Source organism: Mizuhopecten yessoensis, unplaced genomic scaffold (genome assembly GCF_002113885.1).
Source record: "Mizuhopecten yessoensis strain PY_sf001 unplaced genomic scaffold, ASM211388v2 scaffold716035, whole genome shotgun sequence".
NCBI lineage: Eukaryota > Metazoa > Mollusca > Bivalvia > Pectinida > Pectinidae > Mizuhopecten > Mizuhopecten yessoensis.
The window spans coordinates 30,666-40,602 of NW_018479915.1; positions in this window are offsets into that span (position 1 = coordinate 30,666).

Sequence of the window (9,937 nt, forward strand, 5' to 3'; positions counted from 1 at the left end):
GAGAGAGAGAGAGAGAGAGAGAGAGAGAGAGAGAGAGAGAGAGAGAGAGAGAGAGAGAGAGAGAGAGAGAGAGAGAGAGAGAGAGAGAGAGAGAGAGAGAGAGAGAGAGAGAGAGAGAGAGAGAGAGAGAGAGAGAGAGAGAGAGAGAGAGAGAGAGATTAGTAGATTTATAAATTCTAGATTTATAAATTATTACAAATTATAGTAGATTTTAAAATTTGTCATGGAACCATCCAGCAACCTATATTACATACATTATATACAACGGTAAATGAAACTATTTACAGAAAGAACGTAACCCACATCTCCACACTCACTCGCATACATTCAAGCACACGCACACCTCTTGCATTCACGCTCTCGTGCACTTAAAAGAAAGTTAAGCATTACAGAGGATTACTAAAATAATAAGGAACACAAGTGCACGTTTTGCCATGTAATACGGACACAAGCTAAGAAATGAATATGAAAGATAATGAGGACTGTTGGAGAGGAGACAGAAGAACGTGACAATATTAAAACCTCGAGTACTCGATACATACTGTTGGTCATATGTAAATATTTTTTTTATTTTCGTCACTCGAATAATCTTCATGGCCATACAATAATTTCTCTAAGATTAGAGGTAAATATTCATGAAGATTTCTAAACATTTGAAATCTTTGATCAGTATATATACTGCATGTAAAAAAGAAATGATTTTCATTAGGATATCCACATGCACAGAAGAGTTGATTAGGTTAACATTAAAGAGATCATCATTTAAAGGGCTGCATTTATGACGGAGTTTGGTAAGTAAAATATTTAACTTACGGTCACCGGCTAAGTAAAAAACAGGCACCAATTATAAGGAGTAAAAGTAGCTACTAGTGGCGGGAGAAGGTCAGTTAGGTAAGAGGGGGTCAATATTGTTGTGAATTTTGTAGAAAAGTTGAAGTTTGCGGCGGGTGCGACGTTGAGACAAGACTTCCCAACCAGTTTCGAAGAAAAGAGACGCTCTACTAGCAAAAGATGGCAGGCCGGTGACGATACGCGCCGTTTCCAACTGGAGTTTTTAAAGTTTATTTGCATCGGCAGTTGTACAACCGTCCCAAACTTCGCAACAGTATTCAAGCAGAGGGAGTATAAAAGTAAGATAAATTCTGTTTAATGTCTTGCGATTTAAAGTATATTTTAATTTGCGAAGAATTCCTATTTGTTTCGTAACAGTTTTACAAATGTTATCAATATGGTGAGTCCATTTACAGTTAGCATCTAGGAAAATGCCTAGATGTTTATGATATTCAATAAAATCAATATTAACATTAACGTTCGATTGCGGGAGGAGAAGAGACGGATAGGGAAGTATCATCAGCAAAAAGACGGGAAGGGCTGTCAATGTTTTTACTGTAGTGTGATTAAGCCTTTAATCCATGAAGCAATACAAACCCCCAGAGAAGGAAGGTAAAAACCTGCAACAATACAACAATAAAGTATTCATAAAACCTGATCTGCTGTTTGTTAAGATGTACAAAATACATAAAGCTGGTTAATCTACATGACAGCAACTAACCTGTTTAACAGCAGCTTATAGTTATGTATATGGTATGCAATTATATATAATGGCATTTAAGAGACTATTGAAGGTATACATTATGTATGTTGACAAGTTTGCATGACAACACTATAATAGCAACTGAGGTCAGGAGTGTAGAATTCCGTGCACACGGTTATCAGTACTCTTATTATTACAGTAAATACTGCAAAACCCACAAAAATACTTCCATTAGCACATATGGACACCAAATATGTCAGGGAAATTCATATTAGGGCATATGAACATAAATTGGACTGCCAAACTCCTGAGAAATAAACCTACACTCAAATCAAACTGTTATGTGGTAGTAACTTCTATTTGCGTATACGTCCTGACGCATCAGTCGTAATCACTGACTGAACTTGGCAATCAGTACGAATCATCACATATTTATATAGTTTGATCGGACACAATGTGAACAGATCGAGTCATTGGCCTACATATTATTAATCTGCCATGATTATGTTAATTTACATGTCACTTACACCTTGGATTCTCTTATCTAGGAAACACAAACATTCTTCACGCTGCCATGCGTTCAAAGTAACGGCAATCATTAACGCACCTCGTTTAGGTGTAGCAACTTAAGGGAAATAACTCTTCACTAATAAATCGTAACTTTACAAGAGAAAAAGAAGCGGAACTAAGACAGAACCCTCGGGTACACCAGCATTAGTTGTTTTAGTATGAGAAGTAACATTGTGGATGAAGACTTGTTGATGACGATTCTGTACATAATCGGTAGCCAGTCTAAAAGATTTCCATTAATTCCATAGCTTTTTAAATTGTGTACAAGTCCTGCATGCCAAAACCGATCAAAAGCTTTGTAAATGTCGCAAAAAACAAGACAGGTATGATGACGGTTTTCTAGATTTATACATACATTATGATAAATTTCAATTAGTTGATGCACTGTAGAGTGAAATGGCTGAAATCCATATTGGTATTTATATAACAATGAATTTTCTAATTAATAATTATGCAGAAATTTTGTAATAACTTTTTCAAAAGCTTTCCGTACAGTGCTTAATAAAGCTAATGGTCTATAATTACTGGGGCATTGTTTATCACCTTTCTTAAGAATGGGCATGACTAAAGCTTTTTTTCCAGGAATTGGGATAAATTCCTTGATTAAGAGACTTTCTGAATATAAGAAATAGCGGAAATGAAACATAAAGAGCTGTGTTTTTAAGCATTTGGTGGCTAATTTTATCATATCCAACAGCTTTACCTAATTTTAGAGACTTAAGGATGTCAACAATATCAGCTTGTGTAAAAAATATATTAGTTTTACGACTTTCTCATATCAACTTGTGGTAAAGGTACACCTGAGTCGTCTATAGTAGAGATAGACACAAAAAAGTCGTTTAAAATATTAGCTTTCCGTTCATCATCTACTGCAGTAGAATTAGTAATAGGGTCTTTTAGAGGAGGTATAATGTAAGATACATCTGCACTTTTAGTTAATCTCCGAACCAGTTTCCAAAAGTTCTTTTGATAAGTTTTTGCATAACTATCTAAAAGTCCATTAATATCAGCATAAAAATGTTCTGTTGTCCTACGTTTGAGATTGTTGACATGGTTTCTATGTTTTTTAAATTTAGCTAAATTCTCTACAGAAAAAACTCTTTTTAATTTTTTATGCAATCTATTTCTAATCCTTATTTCACGACGTAGTTCAGTAATAAACCACGGTTTATCATTCGGTCTAACAGTAATAACCTTAGTTGGAATACAAAGATGGGCATATTCCAAATACTTATCTGTAAAAATCGAACACATATCGTCGCATGTATAAGCATTTCTAAATACGTATTGCCAATCGGTGTTTTGTAACAGCTTATTAAATTTAGGATAGTCAGTCAGCATTTTTATAACACCAAATCATGCGTTTAAATTTGTTAGTAAGAAAAATGTTTAGTTTAATTTCAACGAGAGTAGCGTCATGATCCTTTGTTTGTTTGTTTGTTTGATTTTGTTTAACGTCCTATTAACAGCTAAGGTCATTTAAGGACGGCCTCCCCTGGGTGCAAGATGCATGCGTGTAGTGTATGTGTGTGTTTTTTGGGAGGCTGCGATATGTTCGTGTTTGTCTCCTTGTGATAGCGCGAAACTGATGCCGACTTTATAGTGCTACCTCACTGAAACATTCTGCCGAAGACACCCAGCAGGACGCCCCACCCGGTCACATTATACTGACAACGGGCGAACCAGTCGTCCCACTCCTAATTTGCTGAGCGTTAAGCAGGAGTATAAACTACCATTTTTAAAGACTTTGGTATGTCTCGGCCAGGGGACAGAACCCAAAGCCTTCCTCACAGGGGCGAACGCTCAACAAATGGCCAAAAGTGAGGCATTGTCAAGGGAGACATTAGGAAGAAGAAAGTTATTTAGAAAGGAGAGAAGAGATAAGGTCCCAAATTTAGTCGCCTCTTACGATCATGCAATTGGGGACAGCAGGTACAATTCTTACGCCCTACCTGCAGGGAAAGCGTCATGATCCGAAATATCCCTGTCAATTTCACTAACATCGGAAAAACCAACAACGCATGTATCGCTCACGAGCACGGGGTCAAGGAGCGAAGCACGTGTTTGGCCTACCCGAGTTGGTTGGTTTATTACATTAGAAAACAGATACGTGCGGATAATGTCGTTCAGTTTATGGCGAGTTTCAACCATTAGATCAACGTTTATGTCACCAACTATAATGACATGAGGGTTTTTATCAAGTGCTTTTTCAGTTTTCAAATTGTTCCCAAAATGGATTTACACAGTCATTTGGTCTATATACTGTACATAGAAGATACGAGGAGTTATTAAAAATAATTTCGACCCAGATGGCCTCACCTGATTGAAATTCTAAATCAAAACGCCGCTGGACAGAAATTAAAGGAGAAATTTAAACAATTTAAACAACGACACCACCACCCTGTGAATATTCACGGTCTTTCCGGAAAGGATTATTATTAAAACCTGGAAGTGCTATTTCTTCGTCAGATATAACTGTTGTCTAAGTGTGTTTCCGAGATACATACTACGTGAAATTCGTCTGCAATATTTTCAAGGTGAATTAGCTTATTTCGTAAACTACGTATATTTAAATGGAAAATTGTTAATTCATCGGAACATACATCAGGTCCAGGGTTTTCATGTATGTCCATGCAAATCAATAATAAAAGATGGAGGATAAGGATGAAAATAGTGTTACTGAAATAGCTATGTATAACATAAAAGAGAATACTGTATTGTGTGGTCTTAAATGTAAGAGAAGGATTTCAAATAGATTTCTTAATTCATCAAATACGAAATTTAAATTAATTTTAAATATTGAAGATGAGCTCGAGTGGTTACAGTGTGTACGCATGTAGTTACTGCCGACCGCCACCCTGTGTGCTAATATATCGCTACCCATTATCAAGAACGGTCATGGTTGGGTGACTATCGGCAAAGAACGTTCGCACGTGCGTATACACCTGTCCAACAGTACACACGGACTCGAGGTGAAGGTCACACAGAAGGAAACAAGAGGAAAGTGGGGAGGGAAGGGGGAATAGTTAACAGAAAAAGGTAAATAAAAGAAAACATAGGTGGAGAACCGAAGGATGTTTCTGCTGCTATAAAGAAGAGTAAGAGTTAAAATGATTGTTAGGTAGATAGACCGACAGATTATGATAATTTTGTATATAATGACAATGTATAGAAAAATGGGAAAACTATTTACATTTTCAGCATGGTATAACTATATGAATAACATAGTCATTAATTATATACAAGTCATCTTGGGACAAACAGATTATACAAATGTGTACAATTGGTACACAAAAAAAAACAGGGTAGGGTACTATAGGTAGACACTTAAGATAGCTTATATTGACAAGGTAGACAGAACCAGACTACGTAGAGGGTTACACATAGACCATATCATAGGCAAAACGAAAGAATGCATCGGTAATCACGTAGGCATATATTGGGGAGACACGTGAATCATACGGATATCAATCAAGACAGGCTACCTGTTTTAGTGATGTCAGTGAAAACAATATAGTTATCTTCTGTGATATCAACCATCATAGGATACTTGATTTGAGATATCAATCATCACAGAATATCTGGAATTGTGGTTCTTGTCAATCAACACAGGATAATTATTTGAAGATTCAAAACAACACATATTACTTCTTTTGGATATCAAACAATAAATGATACTTATTTTGGATATCAAACAAAAAATAGTACTTGTTTTGGATAGCAAACAATGAATAATACTTGTTTTAGATATCAAACACTGAATATTACTTGTTTTGGATAGCAAACAATAAATGATACTTATTTTTGGATAGCAAACAATAAATAATATTCGTTTTAGATATCGAACAATAAATTGTACTTGTTTTAGATAGCAAACAATAAATTATATTTATTTTGGTTATCAAACAACAAATGATACTTATTTTGGATCTCAAACTATAAATAATACTTGTTTTGGATATCAAACAATGAGTAATACTCGTTTTGGATATCAAACAATAAATGATACTTATTTAGGATATCAAACAATAAATAATGCTTGTTTTAGATATCGAACCAATAAATAATACTTATTTTAGAAATCAAAACAATAAATGATACTTGTTTTGGATATCAAACNGGGCTCTAATGTGAACAATTTCCACTAATTAGATACACTAACTAGCCAAAATATACAAAGATTTTTTTTCACTTTTCACGAATTCGGTTGCACATGATAGAACAAATCCTATCAACCCAATATGAGAAAACATGAAAAAATGATTAAAATTCCTAAATAACTTTCTGTTAATTACTAATTATTCAAAGAAATAATATTCGTTTTAGATATCGAACAATGAGTAATACTTGTTTTGGATATCAAACAATAAATTATATTACTTTAAGATATCAAACAATAAATTAAATCAGTTTTAGATATCAATCAATAAATGCTATTACTTCTGATATCAAACAAATGATCCTTGTTTTGATATATCCAATAATAAATTATATTCGTTTTTATTATTAGGCCAGAAATGAGACTTATTTTGGGTATCAAACAATAAATGATATTTGTTTTGGATATCAAGCAATATATGAAACTTATGATAATTGCCTTAGATATCAAACGATTGACCTTTTTTAAAATTCTTTTTAAATATCAAACAATAAATAACATCATTCTGTATGCAATACAACCATATTGATGTCCAAAAATAATGGTAAGTTAGCATTTCGATACATGGATCTGAATATCTCTAAAGGATTAACTATGTATATGAATCGATTAAAAGGATACTGGATGATCACGTAAAGTGATAAAAGTACACACACCATGAACGTACGTGACATTAACAGTCAACAGTGAGGTTATTCGAGCGGAGAAAGTTGCAGAAGATATAGACGGTTGTAGCGTGCCAATATGTGAAAATAGGAAAAACTATATAGAATTCGTTAATTACTGTGTTTAAATTACTTATTATTAAAACTAACCTTAATGTGAACCATCTCAACTAATTAAATCCACTAATTAGCAAAAAAATGTTTTTTCACTTTTCATGAATTGGGTTGCACATGATAGGACAAATCCTATCAACACAATATGTGAAAACATGAGAAAAATATTTAAAATTCCGTTATAACTTTCTGTTAATTACTAATTATTCACAGAAGCTCTAATGTGAACAATTTTCACTAATTAGATACACTAACTAGACAAAATATACAAAGTGTTTTTTTCACTTTTCACGAGTTGGGTTGCACATGATAGGACAAATCTTATCAACCCAATATGTGAAAACATGGAGAAAAAAAGTTTAAAATTCCTAAATAACTTTCTGTTAATTACTAATTATTCAAAGAAGCTATAATGTGAACAATTTCCACTAATTATAAACACTAATTAGCCAAAATATACAAAGTTTTTTTTTCACTTTTTCCTAATTGGGTTGCACATGATAGGACAAATCTTATCAACCCAATATGTGAAAACATGAAAAAAAAAATTAAATTCAGTATTAACTATCTTTTTAATATTAATTATTCAAAGAAGCTCTAATGTGAAGCATTTCCACTAATTACATACACTAATTAGCCAAAATATACAAAGTTTTTTTTTCACTTTTTACTAATTGGGTTGCCCATGATAGGACAAATCCTATCAACACAATATGTGAAAACATGAGAAAAATGTTTAAAATTCCGTAATAACTTTCTGTTAATTACTAATTATTCAAAGAAGCTCTAATGTGAACAATTTCCACTAATTATAAACACTAATTAGCCAAAATATACAAAGTTTTTTTTTCACTTTTTACTAATTGGGTTGCACATGATAGGACAAATCCTATCAACCCAATATGTGAAAACATGAAAAAATGTTTAAAATTCCTCTATAACTTTCTGTTAATTACTAATTATTCAAAGAAGCTCTAATGTGAACAATTTCCACTAATTAGATACACTAACTAGCCAAAATATACAAAGATTTTTTTTTTCACTTTTCACGAATTGGGTTCCACATGATATGACAAATCCTATCAACCCAATATGTGAAAACATGAGAAAAATATTTAAAATTCCGTTATAACTTTCTGTTAATTACTAATTATTCAAAGGGGCTCTAATGTGAACAATTCTAGCCAAAATATACAAAGATTTTTTTTCACTTTTCACGAGTTGGGTTGCACATGATAGGACAAATCCTATCAACCCAATATGTGAAAACATGAGAAAAATGTTTAAAATTCCGTTACAACTTTCTGTTAATTACTAATTATTCAAAGGGGCTCTAATGTAAGGAATTTCCACTAATTAGATACACTAATAAGCCAAAATATACAAAGATTTTTTTTTCACTTTTCACGAAATGGGTTGCACATGATAGGACAAATCCTATCAACCCAATATGTGAAAACATGAAAAAATGTTTTAAATTCAGTATTAACTATCTTTTTAATATTAATTATTCAAAGAAGCTCTAATGTGAAGAATTTCCACTAATTACATACACTAATTAGCCAAAATATACAAAGTTTTTTTTCACTTTTCACGAATTGGGTTGCACATGATAGGACAAATCCTATCAACCCAATATGTGAAAACATGAAAAAATGTTTAAAATTCCTAAATAACTTTCTGTTAATTACTAATTATTCAAAGAAGCTCTAATGTGAACAATTTCCACTAATTAGATACACTAATAAGCCAAAATAAACAAAGATTTTTTTTCACTTTTCACGAATTTGGTTATTGGGTTGCACATGATAGGACAAATCCTATCAACCCAATATGTGAAAACATGAAAAAAATGTTTAAAATTCCGAAATAACTTTCTGTTACAGACCCTGGATCGTTTTTCTTTACCAAAGGTGCGTTGCGTTTCCGTTGTGTTTGCGTTCCGTTTCCGTTGCGTTTGCGTTGCGTTTGCGTTGAGTTTGCGTTGACCGTTTGTTGTGCGTTTTAACTTCAGCGTTGAATGTGCGTTGAACATACGTTTTGCTGGTTATGTAAGAAAACGATCGATGTGCAGGTTATTTTAAGAATATGTGAGTGCTGACAGGTTTTTATATAAAAAAATAGTTATACGGATTATAAAGTTTGCAAATTAAAAACAAAATAAATATACAAATAAAATAGATAAATACAGGAAATAATCGGACGTTTGTTAATCAAATATTTGGGCTGCGTCGTGTGCTGATTGATAGATGCATGTCTATACACGTACCTTAATTGGCCAGTAAAATTTTAAGTAGAAAATAATTGAGTAATTAGTTATTTGTATATTTTAAATATTTAATTTCCATACTGATATCATTCTGTTCATATGAATATATGAATCAAATAACACTAAATCTTCAAATACTTCCATCACTAATGGGCTGATGGCTTCGTAATGACACCAGGGTAGTCTGGATTGAAGATATATAATTAGTGCGTCTAAACGGAGAATTTCATTTTATAAAATATGTCTAGTTTTATCTCTATGTGTGTATGGTTTTCATTAATTTTATTGTCTATATTGTGGGTTTTGTTTACGTCCAGGTCGAATTATGTAAGTCCTGTGCTCGACACGGAATATGTATCGGGGGTGCTGCCTGTGTGGTTCGAGAGGTACTAGGCCCCTGCCAACATTGACAATAAATTGACTTTGATTACGCCGTTGAAAATCATTGAGACCTAATAATTTTACTAGTTGTGTATTCGGTATTTCTTTAAGCTGAATTAAGAGGACACATTATTATTTATTTTTAATATTTCATAAAATGGTGATGAGTATTCAAATAAGTATTTAAAATATTGAAAAGACTAATAAAGAACGTGTTAATGGTTAAAAAACCGCCACAAAAAAAA